At 43.8% G+C, this 22383-nt stretch overlaps 1 protein-coding gene and 1 long non-coding RNA gene across 3 annotated transcripts in view; one reads left to right on the top strand and one right to left on the bottom strand.

Annotated features, from left to right (window-relative positions):
* The window catches only part of bmb (brambleberry), a 401249-nt gene extending 400779 nt beyond the window's left edge, over positions 1 to 470 (bottom strand). For both annotated transcript variants that reach the window (XM_074636249.1, XM_074636250.1), the window contains exon 1: positions 458 to 470. The gene's annotated coding sequence lies outside the window, so the exon portion shown is untranslated. The remainder of the gene's footprint in view (positions 1 to 457) is intronic.
* LOC141768192 (uncharacterized) overlaps positions 1 to 12171 on the top strand; it is a 38115-nt gene extending 25944 nt beyond the window's left edge. The window contains exon 3 of the long non-coding RNA XR_012594009.1: positions 12090 to 12171. This is a non-coding gene — a long non-coding RNA (uncharacterized LOC141768192). The remainder of the gene's footprint in view (positions 1 to 12089) is intronic.
* The last annotated feature ends 10212 nt before the right edge of the window (positions 12172 to 22383 follow it).

Below are 22383 nucleotides of genomic sequence, written 5' to 3'. Positions count from 1 at the left end.
AGTATCACAGCTGGCCCCTTTAATTCACTCAGGACATGGGATGACCCTACCCCCCAGGAGGCTACTGTAAACACACACCCACCCACACACCTAAAAGGACTGCTTTCTACGTATTAAACATTTTGACATTCGGAAAAGGAGATCCACAACTACTTGAATATTGACAGGATACTTTGTAGGTCTTGTCTCATGATCACATGCAAAGCTAAACCTTTTAAATGCTTATCATCTCCCTAACAACTGCTGCTGTGTATTGGGCAAGCACCAAAACATGTTGGCTTTCATGTTTATTATATTTTCCTTGCCAGAGCTGGAAGAAGTACTCACGTCTTGTACTTCAGTAACAACAATAAAGCACAAAAGTATTTGCATCAAAATATACTTGAAGTATATTATGCAGAATAATCTATATTATATTATTGTATTATAATTATTGATGCATTAACATGTTCATCACTTTAATGTTGCAGCTGGTAGAGATGGAGCTAATTTGAAATATTTTTGGGATATTTTACATTTGTTTTGGTCTGATAATTTATTAATATTTTTCTGATATTTTACTAATCATTTTTCGGATATTTTACTAATATTTTTGGGATATTTTACTAATATGTTATTACAATACAATTTATTAGTTCATTATATTTTGTATCAATCTGCAAAGTAACTAAAGTTATCAAGTACTAGTGGAGTAAAAAGTACAATATTTCCCTCTGAGTTGTGGAGTAGAAGTAGAAAATAGCAGAAAATGGAAATACTCAAGTAAAATAAAAATACCTCAAAATTGTACTTAAGTACAGTACTTGAGTAAATGTACTTAGTTACTTTCCACCACTGTTCCTTGTACAACCATTATCCAGTTGGCAACCAAAATTTCAACAAAAATGTGTCAGTCGGTTTTACATCAGGTTGTCCCTGGGAATCCCCAGCATGGGTTGTCTAGCCATCTGCCCACTCTTAAGGTGCCGACTCATTGAGCTTCGCAAATAGAACCACTATATGGTCAAACAATTACCTAAACAGCTTGGTAATGGGTTTATGGTGTCTAGAATGACGGCCCGCAAAATAAAACTACAGGATCCCCACAAAAACCTTACATGGCTGTAAATATGTATTAACCAGAAAATGGGCCTTGTGTGGCATCATTTAGAGGAGACAAAGAGCGTCCCTCGGACAAAGAGGCAAGATGCAGTAAGAAAGAGGGGATTCTACATAGCTAATGAGTTGCTCCATAGAGATGTAAAGAGGTGGGTCTTTAGGAAGAGTGGTCGCCCCGCTGGTCGGGCCTGATAGACTGTAAAGTGTGGAGGTCCGGCCACTGTGCCCACTGTCCATTGTGGCCATGCTAATTCACCCCAGTTATGTCACGGAGGTCTTTTATTGTGGCGTGAGGTGGTCATTATTGGAAGTAAAGTCTCCGATAAACCAGAGAGGAGAAAGAGGCTTTGTTGAGTGTTTCGTTCTTCAGGAATCTCAAAGAGAAGCACCCTCGTCCAGCTACAAATAAAAATAAAACTTCTAACGTGAGCAGCCAATTTACCTCAGGGTCCTTCAGCGTCAAGGGCCGCGTCAGACAGTGCCTACTCTACCGCATGAGAAGTGGTCAGCCATTAAGAGGAATTGACAGGGAAGCCCTTGTGTCAAATGAACATCATATAAGGAGACTGACATGAAAACGCACAGACGAGCCTTGTCCTTTTGTAAGTTTCACAAGGTGTTTGAGTTTAGACTAAAATGACTTCTTGGAAATAATGGAGAAAAAAAATTCCACGTGATGCAATTTCTCCACTAGGAAACGCAATGAAAACGCAAGACTAGAGCAACAACTATATACACCAGAAAAATCCTTAAACCATTTGTATCTAAAAAACACCATGTAAAGCATTGTCAGAAATAGCGGCGCTGGTCGGGCTGTATAGCAAACTTTAGGCCGATCCCTTCATTATCACATCTAAATGGCTGAATTAGGGGAATATCAGTGTTTTTGTGTTTGGGAAGATGGGGACTTGGAGATTATACCGCCGATTGAAATGTAAAACAGCCATTGCAATTACCCATAACCTCGGCGCGAACCTTGCCTGAAACAATGCAACTAGTTTCAAAGGCTGAGAGGCAGGCGCATCCCTGAGAGGCACGGCTAGATAACAAGAAGGCATCATTAAAGGTAAAGGAAGGGAAAAAGGAGATTTTTTTTATCTTTCCTTGCAGTGATATGGTCAACAGAGGAGCCCCCTCAGCCAAACACCGTTTTAAATCTTCTTTGAGTGGGTAGTGAAATCATTTAAGATAAAATGTGAGATCAGGTCAGTTTCGTTTCTGTGTTTGTGATTTATTCATTACAATATCAAAGTGTGAAATAAAACTTGTTTGGTAAATAGACCACTGGGATTCAATACGCTGAGGCTGCAAAGTGTCAAAAATGAAAGAACTTAATTCAAAGTGTAATTATCAGGCCAATTATGTGAGGAAAATGAATCAAACTACTCTTATTGTGGACATGTCCCAATTGGTAGAGGTGTCTGGTTTTGGTTTGTGCTGTTTCCAACCCTTTGTCGCTGGATTGGTGGTATCAGTTGTGTGTGGATTACTCCTCCCTGACCTGTCATGTTCTGCCGTTTCAGAGAGCTGTGAAAGGTCTGTTCAGCCTCGGACAGAGCTGGATTTAGCCGATATTTGCATGTTAATGTCCACAATACAATCCAGTACAGAGAACAGATATGGGATCAGAGCAACTGCTACCTTTTTAAAAGGGTCCCTTTTTTCAGGGAGGTCTTTTGACTGTTGGAATTAGCAAAGTGCGCTGTTTCAGTATGTGTGTGTGTGTGTGTGTGTTGGAGGGGTGGGAGGCTGAAACACACACTACTACACACACTTACAACACACCTAATCTCACCCTTCTTGATTCCCCCAGATGGATAGGTTTCTCTCTCTGTTTTGATGTTCGCTGCTGTCCCCCTAATTCCAGCATTTAATCACTCTGTGTGTCAGCACAGAGACCTCAGCTTGCCCTCAACCCACTTGAGAACGACCCCTATCCCTCTTCAGATCTGCTCTGCCTGCAGCCCCAGTGTGAGGGGCAGATGTGGGACATGAGCCAATCTGCTCCCCGAGGTGTTTGCCATCTCCATCCTCTCTGTCAACACTCTGCTTTCTCTGTCACTCTCACAATAAGAGGCAGCGCTCTTTGTGCTAAAATGAGTTTAGATGGACACGGCAAACTCCGTCCAACATGGATTTGAGGGTGGTGGATGTCAAAGGGGGTCGTTTGATGTTTGATCGACTGTTGCCGTTTGTGCTTTAAAGGCCTGACTGTTTGGGCCTTGAGCCGATGTGGCCTAACAAGTATTCTTTAGATTGGTGTTTGCATAGATTTGCATACTGGCCTGAAGCCTTAATGAAGAAGTGGGTTTTGGTGTATTTACGTTTTGGAGTGAATTGTTCAGCCTGTTGACCAATAGATGACAAATGCTGAGCAGCTTATAGAGAGTAGAGGTTGTATAGAGTCCAGGTCGTTTTTTCCCCATGATATATAGTCTTGTTGTGAACAGCCACGTCAACTGAACTCAGGGCCGGATTATGTTCGATCAGCACTAGTGTTTATTGTTGCTTCAAACGGCCACACTCGAAAGCGGAGTGGATAGTCGACCCAACATCAAAAGAAAATTCAGTGATAGTAGATCTAACATGCGCATTGAAATAGGGATCTCACGAGAACCGATACTTCAGTACCAAGTCAATACCAAAATTATGAAATGGGAATGGTACACGTTTTTCTACAATACGACAGGTACCGTTGGTACCGTCAGGGTTCAAGACTTACGGCTAACCGGACGCCATCTCTAACGCTCTCGTCCTGCCGATTTCAACACGGAAGGTGCCAGTGATTTACATTATTATGCGTTCAGGCTCTATTCAGTAAAAATTGATTGGACAAACATGAACGCTAACGTTATCATGATGTGTTCAAATGTAATCTTGTAAAATGTTTTTTTAAGTGGGAAACTTGAAAAAATCCAGTTGTTTGAAGGAGATGTTTAGAGAGGGAATTATGACCTGTTTAACGTCCTAACAAAAACAGTATGCAAACGGTAATAAAAGGAGTGGATGTTCAAGTACATGGGATTTATTGTTTTTTACCATAGTATCGAATTGGTATCGAGAATCATGAAATTTCACTGGCAAAGGTATTGATTACTAAATTTCTGGTATCGTAACATCCTTACATTGAAGGGATATTGATGAACGCTATTTTGTTTTAAAATATGAGTAAATACAGGTTATGTTTGCATGAATATCCATGAATGGAGAAAGTCAGTCCAGATTGTTTTTCTCATAATCATAATTTTTACATTTGAAATCTTACTTTGAGGATTACATTTGAATCATAGAAATAAGTTGCTTTGTAAATATGACCAAAATTAAGCCAAAGAACAGAAAACATGGAGAGCAGCTCAGTTTGTCTTTAGTGGTAGTAGTGTTTCCTCCACTGGTCACGTTGGCTCTCCATTTGATCCAGTGCATCTCAGCTGACTTTGCATTTAAGTGTAAATTGTCACCTGACTTTTGTGCAGAAAGAAGGTTAAATGTCGTGTTGTTTTGACATCATCTTATTAGCTCATTTTCAGCATGAGATGTAAATTTGGGTGAGGTGCGAACAGCCACCCATCTTCCCTTGCTGGGCAGCACAAGGGCCCCATTGAGGTGATCAATGCCTCAGCAGAGAAGATGGGTGCTACTGTTTAGAAAAGGAAGCTGTGACTCAAACCACTGCCTCTAGCCTAAAGGTGTGAAACAAATTAACACCTCTTAAACTCAGTGACACGGTACCTTATGAAATGTATATGGAAACTCCACAATGTAGCAGCAGGAGCATTCATTTGAATCATTCTCCATTCAGCCACCTCACACGGCGAGATGGTGTATCAGAGCTGACCCACGTTTAATGGTAACGTGATGGGCTGAGGTTTGTGTGCGATAACATCTGTGATAATGAGCGTTGAGTTGATGAGCTGAGTCCTGTGACCAGTGTGGTTACTTTATGGTCGTCTCCGGGCCTTGCTCCAGTTTGAGGTTTAGTTCAGCGGTGTCTAAAGGCTATAAGTTCTGGTCATGCGGCCGGATGCTGAGATGACGGTGAAGTAGTAATATCACTGCAGGGCCTTCTCACACAAGAAGTAACTGAAATATTATCGTATCAGCTATTAAGAGGAATATCATAACGCACAGTCATGCCAATAGTTATTTTGCAGAGTCCAGATGTGGGGGACATGGCTGGTGTCATGGCTGATTTCATACAAAGGTCTCAGTCAGTTCTCTTTAATTTTCTATACAATCCAAACAGCAGGGGAAAAAGACATAAAAGTCACAAAGTCACAGTCGCTGGGGATGAACGTAGAAAGATAATTTAAAAGTTTAAACTAATACTATATCTTTTTGACGGACAAAAGCAGCTTGATTTGATAGGAGCAGTGGATGTGTGTTGAAAAACCTCATAATATTGCCATATTTGTGACATTTTTGAATAAGGATTCCTGGTGCAAAGGTGGTTAAATAGGTGGTGTGATAGCAAGAGTGCGCTAGAGCATGTAAGTAAAGCCCCTGTTCACACGTGCACTGCAACTCTGAACTAGCATTACCTGGAGCTGTATGTGAGAACGTAAATGTCTGAATCAGTTGAACCGGACGTTAAACAGACTTTACCCCCCCAGCTCCCCAGTACAAAGTCTGTATAATGTCCAATTTAGCCCATGTCTGAATAGAGCCGGTCATTGTCCGGAGAATTCACAGCGAACGAGCGGGCGTGTTGATGACGTTTCTATCATGCTGCTGGTGCAAAACCGGAAGAAATCAAACATCCGACTGTGAAAAAGAGGGTCCTTTATACAAAGACGCCAACGGAAATGTGTAACTGGAGAGACGACGAGATTCAGGAACTTCTGTCGTCAGAGAGATTCAAGGAATGGTAAGAGACTCAGTTGTTTATGACCAAATTACGAACCGGGTGTGTGACCGCGGCATTTTTGCGTCACGTCCTGCCTCCTGCACGTTCTACTCAGGCGCCACCCTTTGCCGAAACCTCGCCTATTTCCAGTAAGGCTGCATTCACACAAGATTAGGCGTTGCGTCGATTCGCTGCAGGATTATGCCGCGGTGTCGGAGAGTCACGTTAATGGCCCATTAACTGCAACGATTAGCGTCTTCGATCGCCGGTTACGGGATTGGCCATCACAGCGTGATGTCGGCTTCTGTTTCTCCAAAAGTTGATTCTGTTTTTACTTTTCTGCCGTAATCCGCTGCGTTTTATTTTCGGTTTATTCCCTGCGGTATCCACAGAACAGACGCACTACCCCCTTTTAAAACGGGACGACTTGCGTTTTCGCCGGATCCGTTGTGAATGCAGCCTAAGTGAGAATTCATCTGACACGGACAATCTCCTGTTGTGTGCCACATGCGTGAAAGGTCAACTCCGGACAATGTCCGGTTTAAGATTAGTACAGACTGGAGCATTGCTGAATGAAATACAAATCGAGTATTAAGGAAATCCATTTTTCTGGTTCACTGTCTTGCCTCATGCTTGGTCAGGATGTTGCACTGCCTCTTTGCAGCTCTGCCATTTCCACATCTTTAATTATACTGTTTAGCGGCACGCTCCTGTGGCAGGCAGAGGCGTACCACGTGTTGGTAAGGGAGCCAGAGGGAGTTGTGGGTAAATCGAGGCAATGAGGTGCACCTGCACCAATTAAACCTAAATACGGGTCTGCCCCCACACACAATAATATATGCTGCGTTTGAGACATGTTAAGATAGAAATTCCATCCAAGATTTATCTGCATCTGAGATGGTGTTTTATGAGATCACACAAACACATTTCAGCATTGCTGAAGTGTTGTAGTTCAATCTATAATCAATCTAATAATTTAAATGTAAAGTTGCACATAATTTTTTCTTTATTTGATTTGATGAGAGCACTTTCTTGTGTCCTCTCTCTTCACCAGCAGCTGAGAAATCAGAATTTACTGGAGCTGCTATTCATCGTGGTTATGGTTGGTCATAAAGCAGATGATAAGTACACCTTTAAAGTGTGTCCCATCCATACTATTGATGTAATGGTTGTTTAATGTCCGTGTCCACTCCTAGTTTAGTGTGTAAGTGGCTGCTGATTGCCAAACGCAGGGCCAGGTCTCCTCCCAATGGACGTGTCTAGAGGCTGGCGTAACACGAGGCCACGACCTGGCTGCTTATACACCATCCATACCTCCCTCTGCTCCCCTGCTACTCCCTCCCCGTCATCCATTTCTTTGTTCTGTCGTTATTTTATGAAGTAGTGGGATGATGGTCATTTCTGGTGAGAGGTGGCTGGATCAGAAGGGGAGCGGAGTGTGCCGTCCATCAGACGGCTCGGCCCTCGCTGTCTCCTAATGATGATATCACTGGAGCCAGACAGGCAGCACACACACACTCACACACACACACACACACACATCTCGTGTCGCCTCGCCTCAGGCTGCTTGTCTACCAGGCTACACAGGTGACTCACAGTGGCCCTGATGGAGTGTGTCACCGTGGAGTCTGGTGTCTGCATGCGTCTGGGTGTGTGTGGCGTCAGCGTAAAGCCGAATGCATTGGTGAAACGGAGCGTGATTTACCCAGTCACCCCCTGGAGTGCGCCTCTCTTATGAACTCATCTGTGACTCAACTAATAGCTAAACCTGCCACAGATTTAGGCGTGGCCTCGCCGCCCCGCGACCCCACTGCAGGTTTATTGAAGCACGATAGCGTCTGCCTCACTCAGCTGGCATCTAGAGAGGACCTCGTGAACTCATAGTTTTTTGTTGCCTGTAGGAGGCCTCGCTCAGTGAAATCATGCCGTGTGTGAGCATCCTTTGATGGCAATTAAAGCCAACAGGCATAAAGATCACTAATAGTCTGGAGCCCTTAGCACAGGACATTACTAATGAGTGATCAGTCTGTTTTACAGCCATCTGGTGACAAGGCGTTCATGTGACTGGAGCTCTCCGTGAGCGACATGTTTTAAGCGATGGAATGGCAGTGACGTTAGATTTAATTGCGACACACAGAAGCATATTTTTCTTTATGGCTTGATATTAACGCTGTGTGTGTGTGTGAATTAAATGGTCGGTTAGACTTGTGAGGGGTCAAAGTTCTGTCTTATCGTCGAGTGTGGGTGAACCTGCCCGTCTGCTGTTGGATGATGTTTATAGTCCTTATCAGGCTCCACAGCAGCCAAGCACACACACACGCACACACACTCACACACACTCTAAACATACAAGCCGCTGCCCTCTTGATTGCTTTAGTGGCAGAAACTTAGAAACTACACCCCGCATACACACTTCAAATGCATGCACACACAAGCCGCTGCCCTCTTGATTGCTTTAGTGGCAGAAACTAAGAAACTACACCCCGCATACACACTTCAAATGCATGCACACACAAGCCGCTGCCCTCTTGATTGCTTTACTGGCAGAAACTGTGCGCAAACCAAACAAACGTGTGCGCACACACACACACACACGCACAGTTCCTCTGGCCGCTCAGTCTTTTCCCACACTGATAGAGATCTGGAGCATGCCATAAAGCACAGTCTTGGATCACAGGGCACAACAGAGGCCCTCCTCTCCCCTCTCGGCCCACTTAGATCACTCGCAGCTCGCAGCGCTGATAAGATGTCTGCGGTGCCTCCCTTATACCCCTCTCCTCCAGCACCTCCTCCCCTCTCTGCTTCTCCTCAGTGCCGCCTTCTCCGCCACGCCACCCTTCTTAAATTATTAGATATTTCCACTTGCAACGTCTATCATAGCTGTCAGCTCAGCTTTAACTGCACAATAACTATTCCAATGAATACTATGAATCGCAGCTAAATCGGTCTGCTGCCTTGACATTATAGTGGTAACTTCAAACCATATAAAACAGTGCATCACCAGCTATAACTCTCCTGTTTCCTTGACCTCATCTTCACATAACCAGCATGACCTCAGCTCCAAGGAAAAAAAAAAAGTTTCTGCCCACACAGACCTCACCTGCCTCCCCCAAGTAGATTTTTAAGTTGAAATATCTCAGCTATTTCTATGATGTCATGATTTAATGTCCAATTAATGGATAGCAGCGGAAACTGAGATTGTTTAAACACTGTTCTTCAGATTATTTACTGGTGTTTGAGCATGTCCAGCCCTTTGCTGGTTATAAATCTTCTGCCCTCTCGCGACCCTCGCGGCACTATAAAGCCGCACTTCCTCTGGCGGTACGGCTAAGTGAGCTTTAATGGAGCCTGCAGTGCAAGTTTTACCCTTTAAAGATGATTATGTTTTAGTGTTTGTTTAGTAGGCAGGAGACTGTCTAAAAAGGGTCATGTAAATATAGATATTTTATGTTATTCACACCTTCCTTAATTCATTAGCTCAGTGCGGTTGAAGCTTGTGGACAATGATGAAACAAGCTGCTATACTGACAGAGTGCACGTGGTTTCTGTTCTTCTGTGATCGATCCTCCCAGCTTGCCCAATATAGTTCTGAGAAGTAAAGTGTGTAATACTCCTACAGACATATTTCTACTGTTGTTTCTTAGCAGAAATGATAAAGTCTTATTTCCTCAGCCTCCTGTAGATGTGTAACCACACCAGCAGTTTGGATCTTTAAAGCAGCAGTGGGTAGAAATGGATCAAATATTATTAAAAGGTTATTTTTATGAAATGGTCACTATATCCTGACAGTAGTGCATAGAGACAGGTAATCTGAAAATAATCATGTGCCTCTGTGTCCTCCTGTCCTCCTAATGGCTTCTGCAAGATTTCACAGACCGGAGGAAAACAACCAATCAGAGCTGATCTGGACTCTGCCATCCAGCTTCCGTCTATGAGGGCCACAAGTCAATCACTCGCAAACTCTGATCAAACGGTCAAACTAGGCAGCGCTGATCAAATATGAATCAATATTCTGTTACTGTAATGACTATTTCTTGCCTCAAATGTTTTCAGAAACATCTTGTAGTGTACTGTTTAGCTGTAAAATGAGGAAGTTTGTGACCTGGCATCCATGTTGAGAACAGTTGAGGAAATATCATGCACCGCCCACCAGCTGGAGCACAGCCAATAGGAACGCTCAATTGGACTGCTCTCTCTCTCTGAAATGACCTGTGATTGGCCAAAGTCTTTTTTTAAAGCCTGAAAACAGAGCCATGAGGAGGAGCAGAGGTATAGTTTTCTCTCAGAACACTTGATATGCTGAAAGGTTATGACATATTTCTCCAATGATGCCAAAAACATTCTGCCTACTGCAGATTTAATGGGAAAACATGAGTAACCGTGACCCCTACAAGCAGTGTCCATTTTCTTGATTTTCAAAACCACAAACATGTCCCACACAGAGATTGACTAACAGGCATTTTGCTTCATTGCCAGTAAGGCCAGCAGTGGTTGGTATGAGTAGAAGTTGTCATCTCATTCAGCAGTATGTTGGGTGTGTAGAGTCTTATCACTGAGTACATAGAGTCAGTGCGTACTGTTCAGTACGGGAGTGGAGGGAGTAGAAGGAAAACGACTGCGATTATTCACTGGTCATTAAACCTCTAACAATGCAACGCTGCCTCACAACTATAAAAATAAAATACTGGTTTGCAGTGCATTTCTGTCTGCACATACAATTATTTCTCCCAACAGTGCAACCTAAAGTCAGTTTATATCACTAATCGATCCATCAGAGATAACAGATGAACTGCATTGATAGTCTCTTCAAGTAATATATCATGACACATTCATAAAAATGTCAATTTTGCTGCTTTTTATGGCTTACTGATAGTGATTCAGCCCGTACTGCTCCTCTCAAGAAAGCTTTTACATTTGCTGTCCTGAGCACCTGGTGAAGCTCTTTCCCTAGTCAAATCTCCAGGAAGGGACCAGGAGGGATGTGCTTTATGTCTTTACTACAGCAGCAACTGCAGTATGTTTGGCATTCATAGAGGAAATTAATTGTCAAATGGGGAGTTGACAATAAAACATGAAAATAGTGCGGTTTCATTGATATTTAACACTCCATTACTGATGTGGGCACGGCATGCATACTGCAACCTCACCACAGATTATCTCTGAACACATTAAAGGGATAGTTAGGGTGGTTTGAAGTGGTGTTGCATGAGTTACTTATCTATAGTCAGTGTATTACATTCAGTAGAAGACACCCCCAGTTTGGAGAAGCAGACAGAGGTTACCGCATGCAAGCAAAGCAATACAGTGCTGTGGACGGGGCCGTCAGCAAAACATATTTTAGCCACCTAAAAGAAAGTCTCACCTGCGTATGCTATATTTAGAATATTTTCACCGCTTTATCTTGCCGTCAGACAGCCCTTTCCGACGGGGAACTGAACTGAAAGTGAAGCTTATCTATGCTCTCTCCAAAGCCAGCAGACTCCGTCGACAAAAACAGCATAGATACGTTTCAGTTCAGTTCCCTGTTGGAGAATATTTTAAATATAGCGAACACTTAAACAGATATAGATCTTTGACTGGACCGCAGAGGGCCAGCCCTACAAACGCAAAAGTCTGTCAGTGACTGACTGACTGAGTGATGAAGTTACACGATTGGTCAACCGAGTGTTGGAGTTTCCTCATTGGTTGTTGCTCTTTCAAAATGAAAAGCGGGGAACAGTCCATTATGCAAATGAGCCAGTCCAGCGCATCAGGCTCACGAAACTTGGACCAAGCTGTCAAACTAGGCGATCTAGTTCTAAAATAAAACAAGATTCAGCAGTGGCATAGCCTATTTGTCGCTAAAAAAAAATCAGAAGTAGATTTTGGTGGATTGGTTAGACGAAATAAGGTGCTTTACACGATAGGGTACATCACCGCTTGAACGGCCAGTTGAGTGGAGCAGTGTGTCTTTTAGTATCCTCTTTGGACCTGGTGGACATGCACCGCTGGATTTAACATTATAGACTTGACCACAGACTATTTATATAACAATTTATCCACAAATTCACAGACCATACGCGCCCAAGGCATATACTCGGTCTTGTTTTTATATGAGCCTTTCTTTTAGGTGGCTAAAATGTGTTTTTTCTGCTGTCCCCGTCCACAGCACTGTATTGCTTTGCTCCCGTGCTGGTACTCCTGTCTGCTTCACCAAGCTGGGGGCGCGACAACCGTCATCTACTGTAGGTAATATACTGACTATGGATAAGTACCTCATACAACCCCTTCAATACACCCACACTATCCCTTTAACTTCAAAAAAACACAAAGAGACCCATAACTCTGTCCATCTCTATAACCTTGTCTCGCTGTAATGCAAACGTGTAGCTTGAACAAAGAAACAAGAGTAATGGGATGAGACAGCGTGTGTGGGAAAAGACTGCAGAGACGGGCGATCACAGTTAGGAATGAGTGGGTGAAGAAAAGGGTCAAATAAAAAGCAAATGACCACCCCGAGTTGATTGTGATGGAAGTGTATATGTGTGTGTGTGTGTGTGTGTGTGTGTGTGTCCATGATGATGGGGAATCCCAGCGCCAGCCACAGAGCCAGATATGGGAGTGTGGGAATGAGACTGAGGGCTGGCAGGCTAACAAGGTCTAACACAGGAGGGGGAGGCCCAAACCAATATGGCACAGAGACTGCTTATTCAACCAGCAGAGAGAGCCAGGGCTGTGTGTGTGTGTGTGTGTGTGTGTGTGTGTGTGTGTGTGTGTGTGTGTGTGTGTGTGTGTGTGTGTGTGTGTGTGTGTGTGTGTGTGTGTGTGTGTGTGTGTGTGTGTGTGTTGTGTGTGTGTGTGTGGGTGTGTGTGTGTGAAACCCTTGGCCACTTATCCTCCCCGCTGGCTCAGTTAAATTGCACCCATCCTTGGACTTGCAGTGGTATAACGTACACACATTATTCTTCCTCCTGTCTCTCTCTCTTTCTCTCCCAGGGATATTTGTATTTTATTTCTGTGGGGGTATTTGGCGCGGTCTGTGCGTTGATGTGGAGAAGGGAGATTTGGACGAACTGTGGATCTGCTCTTGGCGCCTGGCTCGCACTCAGGATAGCTGTATGTGTGTGTGTGTGTGTGTGTGTGTGTGTATGTGTGTGTGTGTGTGAGTGAGTGGGTGAGTGCTCAGTGATGGTGATTGTGCAGACATAGTGAGGAAAAGGCCTCCATTAACAGGCCTGAATACGTTTACCAATATTTCATCCACTTGATGGTGTGTTTCATTTATTGTGTTCTGGAAAACAGGCTTTAGAGAGTGGGCACATCGTTTGCAGCTTAACAGAAATACAGCTGTCTTTTTGTTCCCGAATAGTTGTGGTGTTACTAATAGGCGGAGCACAAAAAGGCACAAAGAGGAAATATTACGGATATTATAACTGGCTTGTTAGCTGCTGAAAAGGTGTAGCGACCATGTTGGGGTCACCTCAGGCAAGTGGGGACGTGTCCCACATGACTGATATGTAGATCTTAGGGGCCAAAGTGGGAGCTGACCAGAGGTCAACTTTATTTTTGCGACACTCTAGATGTCACTGACAGGAAACAGCAGATCTGCTCGTCTTCCTCCAGCTGGAAGACGGATCAGGAGGGCTGAAGACTGCTTATGTCATCAGTACAGTGTGTCTGAGAGAGAGAGAGCGAGCGTGTGTCTCAGCAGACGTGTTTTATGACATGTGGGTGGGCCGGGTGAAGCACGGCAGGTGTGAGGAGGAGTGTATTTTTAGGCCCTGTTGCGGAGGAGCTCAGGATGATTGACAGACACATCGCTCTGTGAAATCTGCTGACCAGAGAAAGAGACAAAAACACAGACAAACCAAAACAAGGAAAAACAGACTGTGTGTCGATGTAGTGAACAAGTACTGATAAATCTGGATTTCCAGGAAAGGCAGACGGTGTTCACACTGCACGCAATATCAGCTTAAAATACAACTTTCACTTCCTCACCTCATGCACCAAAAACAAGAATAACTGAGAGGAAATATCTTTACAAAGAGAATCTAAATAGATTCAAAAGTAAAACCATGACATGCAAATGACCAGACCTCATAGTGAGAGACCAGAACGTGGCAGATATTTGGTATTTTGGTTATTATACATTGCATCTATCTTACATGCGTAAGAACATTTTTCCATAATAGCCTTCATATCATCTTGAATACATTATATTAACCATTATTTATCAAGGTACAACCACTGAAGATTAAAAGTGTAGGAAATGTAACCAAGAGCAGCAACAAAGTAGGGCTGCATGATATGAGGAAAATATCGTTGAATACCGTATAATACCGATAACGGTATTACTTGCAATAAATAAACAGACATTAAAGTGTGTACTTTCAGTATACTGCTAAAATACATTAAATTGCTTGTTGAATTCAAACAATGACATTCTTTTATTGAACAAATTGTACATTGAACTGAACACAAAATGCACCAATAAAAAAAGAAAGAATGATAGTTGCATTTTAAAGTGCCGTTTTCTACTGACTCTTTCAAATAACTCATAAAATCCCTGAGCATCTTAACTTGGGTATTGAGGAGCTGCAGTGTTTATTCATGGACAAGCTGAAACCTACACTGTAAATATACTACAACGTAACAACTTGACTACTAATTTCTTCTCTGCTCCGATCACCAACACCTGTCTGCTCTGATCACATCCACTGTCACTCTCTCTCTCTCTCTCTCTCTCTCTCTTGCTCAACCACACACTTGCTACGCACACAGTACGCACTGAGCTGTTCCCCAAAGGAGCTACACTACTCTTATAACAACATTCTCAACCCAGTCGTATGTTTTTCTCTAAAAAACGCAATACGCAATTAATGTTCTTTGGCATTTCAATTCGTATGTTGTTTTAGGGTTGACCGCCATTTCATCTATGAAGTAAACAAGCCTGCCTGTTTTTGTGCAAGTAGAGCGCACCACATGAAGACAGACACAGCCAGATCAGAGTGAAGTCTCAGTGTGGAGCAGACGCAGTGAAGCCGGGTTTATACTCGCCGTAGTGTCCCCGGCACGAGAGTGCGTGAGCCAAGAATGACATCATCACGTATTGTGAGTAAAGCGGGAAGGCTCCGTAAGCTGTTGCAGCGCTTGGTCGTGCATTTCAGATTTTTTGTAACTAAGCGCGCGGGGCTTTTCAGATATGACTGCCACAGTAAGATAAGAGCCAATAACTCAAATTAAGGAATAAAATAATGAAACAGAAAGACGGTTGATTCGTTTTTAAAAGCTTTAGAAGCAGGAGATCTTCATATGAGTAAATATTTTGCCAGACAAATCAGATTGCTTACAGGATATTAAACCTTTCAACCTTTGTTTCATTATAATACATTTAATACCTGACTCCTTTCTTTACAGGGATTTTATAATGACAATAAAGTATGTCCATGAATATTAGATATGAGTTTACAGTGAATTACAATTCCTCCCCGGCATTGAGGAGTTTGGTCGATGGCGTTTTGCCACGAACAATGCGTTAAGCATGAACGCCTTTGTGCATGCTCGTAGTGCGCTCGCCATTTGTGGAGGCCTGCGCCACGGTGCCTCACGCGAATATAAGCAAAGCTTAACGTCGCTCGTCTGCACACTTTTCCGAGCGCTGGCCCGATTGGGCAGTATCGCAATCTTTCGCAAGCAAGTGGACATCACGATGACGATGAAAATTGTGCAGCCCCACAACAAAGAGTTACAGACAGAGGACCACACAAAACAATACTAAAGATACAACAGATATAAAGTCTAAATACAGATCAGAAAGGGGAGGGAGGGTCGCAGTAGAATATTTTACTGACAGTATGCAGACCAGCATCTGAAGAAAAGCCTGAAGAAAAGGAATAAGAATGAAGAAGTCATGTCTTCACAGAAGAGTGACCAGACAGGCTGTAAGCTAAGTGTGCAGACACAACATCGGAGTTTTTGGGTCTAATGTGCAAATGTTGTGTTTGCAAAGTGAACTGTCTACTAAGAGGGCCGGCGGACGTGTGCACTTGATGCAGGGGAGATTTATGATTTTATGCTGAACAATTTGTTATTTGTAGCACATTATCTGGCTTGTTGGCAAGCATCAGAGAAACTGAGAGTGTATCCGCGGCTCCGGATCCTCAAAGCAATGAAAGCAGAGAGAGAAGATGTCAGTGTTTGTGTTTGAGAGGAAGAGGCAGAGAGGGGGAGACGGGATACAGAGATAAACATACAGAGAAAGAGCAGCCTCCCTCCTTCTCGGGGCGTCTTGGCTGTTCCTGACGACGAGTTGAGGAGGTTGCCCGTGTGAGTGTGTGTGTGTGTGTTGCGGAGGGCTTGGTGTTGGCATAGAAACTGTCTGCAGGAAGCGGCAGTTCCAGGCGGAGCTCCGCTGGCAGACTCTCTCCGCTCACTTCCTGTGTGCTGTGAGGCAGGCAGGCACGCGCACACACACTCGCATGCACACACACTCGCACAGGGTTGGAGCGGGGCAGGGCGCTCGCCTGGAGAACGGTCCAACGAAACGAGAGAGCGAGGGAGGGTGGGAGGGGAGAGAGGAGGGAGTTCAGCAGAGAGCAGCACTTTCCCACAGTCTGGGGATTTGACACATGGCTCTCACACATTCCTCAGCCCTGCGGCCGACCGAGCATCGGCACTCAGAGAGAGGAGGGAGGGAGAGAGAGAGGGAGAGGGAGAAAGAGAAAGAGAGAGAGAGAGAGAGGGGAAGGTTCCACCCATGGCGCTCGCAAACAATATGGACTTATAGAAGACAGGGAGTGGGTGTCTGTGTTCGCATATGCCCTGCGTGTGTGTGAGTCTTAACATGTGTTTGCCTCATGCACCAGCGTTTAACCCTTTCTTAGCCACACTTGGCTTGTCAGACAGAATCAGTCAGTGACACACAGGTAGAGAGACGAGCCACCAAGCTGAGGACAGGCGTCTGTTTTACCGACCTACACCTGGCCAGCGCACAAACATTAATGACACACTGACACACTGACACAAAGCCCCTGAATCATAACACATTAACACATGTTTATTTCCTCTAATTCCTTAGTCTCATTGTCATCATTAAAGATGGTTTAAACATAATGTAAAACATCAATACATTTCTGTCAAAGTAACTGTATAGCCATTGTATAATTGCCATGAATAGTTTAGAACACACAGCTACTTGTACCACAATTAAGAAGCAAATGTCCACTTCAGATAGAGTTTTTGAGGGTTACCTGCTATTTTGTTCAGTCTAATGCACATAATTCATCGGTCCGTCCGGTGGACCCCCTTATTCTGGAAAAAAAACATGTACGGTAGTCAACGGAGAAAGACAAATATATTTTTGACCCCATTTGAATTGCGCCATGAATCACACATGTTCTGTAGACATGATGTTTGTCAATTTAAATAATGATAATTTTACAAGTCAAGAAAGTCTGTTTGTCGTTGCATCATTTAGTTTTGTGTGAAAACACTCAGTGATTTACATCTCTTGTCTAGCACAATATATGTCACCAACACTAGCTAGCTAGCTAACTTTACTATGTTCCACGTACAGATGAAACGTTACCTTACCTGATGTGTTTTATCCAGCGATTCCTAGTCTTTTTATCAGCCAGGAAGCGAAAGAACGAGCCAGACCGTTACTGGTGTGAGTACATCCCAGTATAAAACACACAGGCATCGTAGCTTCAGCGAGAGAGACGTCACTACGCAACTTTTGGGTGTGTAGTCTTTCTAAAGACATAATTACGTCTGATACTTCAACAGTCTTTCAACAAACTGTGTCTTTCTTGACTCAAACATCATAGGTGTGATTCCTGGTGCAATTCAAACGGGATTCAAAAAATATTTGTCTCTCTGAATTAACTACCATTCATATTTTTTCCGAAACAAGGTCCCATGGTGCTCCACCGGAAGGAGCGGGACTTTGCCTCTCTATATTGTCTAAATTTTACAAATTTGTTTGCCCCCTGTTTCTTTCTTCATCACATATACAGTCATGCCACCGTGGCACCAACACCATCTCGTCCCTTAATTCTTCGCTGTGGCAATCCATTTAGTTCAGTTGATTATGAGCAAGACGGGACTAATCTCCATGAAATGTATAATAACAATCCAGAACGGAAAAAAAATTAGGAATGTGGTCTTGTGGTTCCCTGTCTGTCACTTTCCCTCTCCCTTCTGTCCTACCTTGTCTAGTTCATTCTTTGATGTTGTGGCCATGGGTCCGTCCTGTCGCCCCCCTCCTCCTCCCATCCAGACCCCCAGTGCTTCCTTAAATAAATGTTCTGCTCGGCGGGATTTTAAAAGGAAGCCAAGGTCGCCCTCCTTGACAATTACAACGCAGCCTGGGAAGAGTTGCTCTGCAAAGCTGCCCCGGCTGGCCCCCGCCAACAGACACGCGGACCACCCGTACACGCTCATGATTGAGTGTGCGTGTTAGTGTGTGTGTGCAAGCGCTGGAGTTAAAGACGTGACAAGTAGGAAAAGAAATGGTTGCAAGAGAAACCTGGGGTGGAGGGAGGTGGCATGAGGAGACGACGGGAAGATGAAAGTAGACAGGCCAAATCATTTCTTACTCGAGTGCCCATCCGCTATGGAGGATCCCAAATTGCCAATTAGGATGTCCCCTCTCCTTTCCCCCCCCCTTCCTCTTCTTCCAGCTTTCAAGCGTGAGGTCAAAATTAGAACATCTGAGTCTCTAAATGGCTGTGTTTCTCATTTACGAGAGAATCCAAACACAGCGGGGAGGAAAACGGCTGCGGTCCAGGCGGTGAATGGCAGGTGGGCGTTTGATGCTGGGAAAGCGACAACAAAGCGTTCCCGGAGGGAATCAATAGGGGGACGGACGAGCACTGCTATTCCGCACGACACGCCTGTGACACCTTGACACCGCAACTTCCTGCTAATTAAGAGCCGGCAGTCTCTTCCCTGTCAGCACATCCTCAGCCTGTCTGTGTGTGTGTGTCCGAGGCTAGAGAGGTCAGCTGGACTGATGAGCCGGGTCAGTGGAGATAGGAAGGGATGGGTGGGAATGAACATTTGAGTTTAGGTGTGTGTGTGTGTGTGTGTGTGTGTGTGTGTGTGTGTGTGTGTGTGTGAGAGAGAGAAAACTTGTTTCTGTGTGACGCTGTGGTCTAGGTGTGGTTTAGTAGTTGAGTGCCTCTCATCTTTTGCCAGTTTTTGTGTGTGTTTTTGTCAATGGAGGCATCAGGAGCACAGCTGCCGAACAGCTTAGCGTGCTAATAAAAGAGAATGAATGATATGATGGCGGTGGGCTCTGTTCCATCGTCATTCAGAGGAGCTGCAAGCTGGTTTCAGATCACCTGCACGTTTGCATGTCAGGTATCAAATCATTTTTAATGAGGGCATCACTTTCTGCTGTGACAGACATCAGGTTGCGTCTGACCATCTGTTACGGCATTGTAAACGTTAACCTAAAGTGTATTTCTGTAAATCTACACACCGTGTGTGTACCTATGTTAATCCCCTGTTTGACAGTCAAACATCTGTCCTGACATGACGTGAAGCGTGTGCGTGTTTTTCAATTGCTTTTGAGAGTAATTAACTTTATATGCTACGGGGCAATTTCCACGGCAGACATTAAAGATAAAAACAGAACTGTTAATCTCATCTTTTGTTTGTCACATTAAGTCATTTCATTTCGTGTGCGTGTGAGAGTTAATGTGTGCACAGGAGTGTGTCAGTTAGAGAAAGTGAGTGTTCATGTGTGTATTGATGGGGCCCCACCCAAACGGCGAGTCGGGGCATCACGGTGGCCCCATTGTACCCGAGTGGCGACTGTTTCCCACTGATGTCTGATGTTTTTAGAGGCAGCCGAAGTGCTCTTTTGTTTCCAGATGACTTGCAGGCAAAAAAAAAAGTCTGCCCATGAGCAGATAGCAATGGCGCTGCGAAGGCGAACGCATAACACACACACACACACACATATATGAGTCTTTAGTTTCAGGGACGCGGATGAGGAGGGCTTTGATGTTTCCTCAAGATGTTTTGTTCGGCGTGGCGGACGCCATGCACCACAAAACAGTTCTCCCCCCTGTGTGTGAAGGCAGGGGATTAGCAGTTCCTGGAGTCCTTCTAATGAAGCCTGTTTGATGTGAGGGCCCAATTACCGTACGGGGGCCTAGAGAAAGGGCGGGGTGTGTGTTCGTGTCGGGGGGGTGAGGGTCCATCTACTGCGACAGCTCAGATGACCCCGCCATCCACCCCTCGACTCTCCATTGCCCCATTCCCTTACTTAGCCTCTTTAGCCGGTTTTGTGCTAAAATCTTGACACCTCAAATTCAAAGAATATGATTTGTATCTTCATCTTAACTCTTAAGATGTGTAGTATACAGATTGAATCATAACAAATGTGGAAAGACAAAGGCAGTCCATTTTAAAGTCCATTTAATACATGATGAAGCTGGTGAAGCAGCACATAATCTTGATCTTCTCAGATGGAGGTTGCTTTACCATTTAACAGTTTGTAAAGTTTCATCGTTGATACTGAACACACATTTGTGACTTTAAGGACGCTTTCACAAGCCAACATTTGGTGCGGTTTGTTTGGGCAGTTGTGAACGCAGTAATAGTACTCTGGTGCAAACCAAAACAACCGGACCGAGACTGCTTGCGAGAGGTGGTCTCGGACGTTTCCAAGCGAACCAAAACACAAGGAATTACGGGCTGCCTGCACGGGCATTTGTGGAGATGGACACAGGTAAACGACAGGTTAACATAAATGACATGAACTTCTGCAGTAGTCAGATGTTTGCTTGACATCTGGGATGAAGAGAACATGCAAAATATGCTAAATAAAGTTAAAAAAAATACAGACGTTCGTAAGGCTAGTCGACATAAACTGGGGTAGAAGTGATTCAAAGTAGATCAGTGCTGAGTCAAAGTGAAAACACTTCGACAGAACTATATCAAAGTCTGCGATTCCCTGCATAGAAGTGGCAGCTCTCAAGACAAAAAAGATAAATTTGCTCCTTCGTACACGCCTCTCTGCAACTTAATTTTTTTATTTGGTGCGCTTTAATTTGTGCACTGTGAAACTGAACCAGACTAAATAGAAAACAAACCAAAAGTATCAATTTCACTCTGATTCGGACTAGCAAAATGTGACTATGTCTTGTGAAAGCACCCTAACAGGAAACAAAGTGTAAAGTGATGTTTTTTTGTGACGATATAGGTTTGGACTACATCTGTGGTTGTTTGCATTATAGTGTTTATTACCAGCCAGAGGCCATAGTTTATGCACTCATTGTCCTGATACATCACAGGCTGATTGAGTTCCTTTTCATGTCACTTAGCAGGTGTTCGGAGGTCTTCACAGGTGCATGCAATAATTTTCAAAATAGAAAGACCCGATCAAATGATGACTCACACAGCACAATCAGAACAGATCTGAACACCCTGTTTAGACCCCATCCAAAATGCGGTTGATCCAAATAGACCCTAAGAGAGAACACCAACACAAGCAGCAGCATGATGCGCTATCAATTAACAAGCCGTCGCAGTCAAAAAGAGAGGCAATATAACAATAATGCCCTAAGAACAAATAAATAATATCTTCATAAGCTCCAAACGCTATTTGAAGTCTTATTTTCACCCCCTGCACCCCCTGAGGAGGCTGTTTTTGATGCAGTGCCAATGCTGGTAGGGTGTAGTTCGCCACAGGCAAAGGAGCGTATTAGAATGAAAGAGACGGAGGGCAAAAACAAACTGCTGAAATGTTGCCCCATCATTCAGGTCCATATCTGAACAAGAGCAAATATTTGGCTTGTGGGAAGGGAAGAGGTTGGATATGTTAGCACCGGGAGTCTGGCGGATGTGCCGCGTGTGCAAGCTGATTACGCTGGTTTGAACACATGAGTGAATGTGTGTATGTCGGACTGTGTTTATAGGGACAACTGTGAAGTTTGTATAAGAGGAGTGTGTGGCAGCATGTTAGTACAGACTCGCATGTGAACATAAGGTTGCATGTGTGAGGATGTACAGTTTATTTTCCCATAAATAATGGATTCCTTTCACGTACGACCATTTTGACAGGAGTTTTAAGAATAGCCTCACTCCACTTTGTTGAGTCTTTGCTTAAAGACTATATTTAGTGTGACAAGGAAAAATGCCAGAACATTCTGATTGATCTTAAGACTTCTGAAATCTGGTGTGGACATACTTTCAGTAAGTACTGTGACAGCACAACTTTGAAATTTTTAGATCACATTAAAAATCTCACTTTTATTAATAGTCAAAGTCAGAATTAGATTTATTTACCAAATACGTGTGCACATATAGGGAATTTGACTCTGTTTTTTTGCATTTCTCTCAATGTACTTACATAGAAATAGAAATAACAGATAGGGACAAGGACAACAAAGGTAAAGAATAGACAGGACTGATGTACACAGGTAGTGAAAAAATAGCTGTTGCAAAAA

Source organism: Sebastes fasciatus, chromosome 5, assembly GCF_043250625.1.
Source record: "Sebastes fasciatus isolate fSebFas1 chromosome 5, fSebFas1.pri, whole genome shotgun sequence".
NCBI classification, from domain to species: domain Eukaryota; kingdom Metazoa; phylum Chordata; class Actinopteri; order Perciformes; family Sebastidae; genus Sebastes; species Sebastes fasciatus.
The sequence above is the reverse complement of the archived record's forward strand: the minus strand, read 5'-3'. Positions and strand labels throughout refer to the sequence as shown.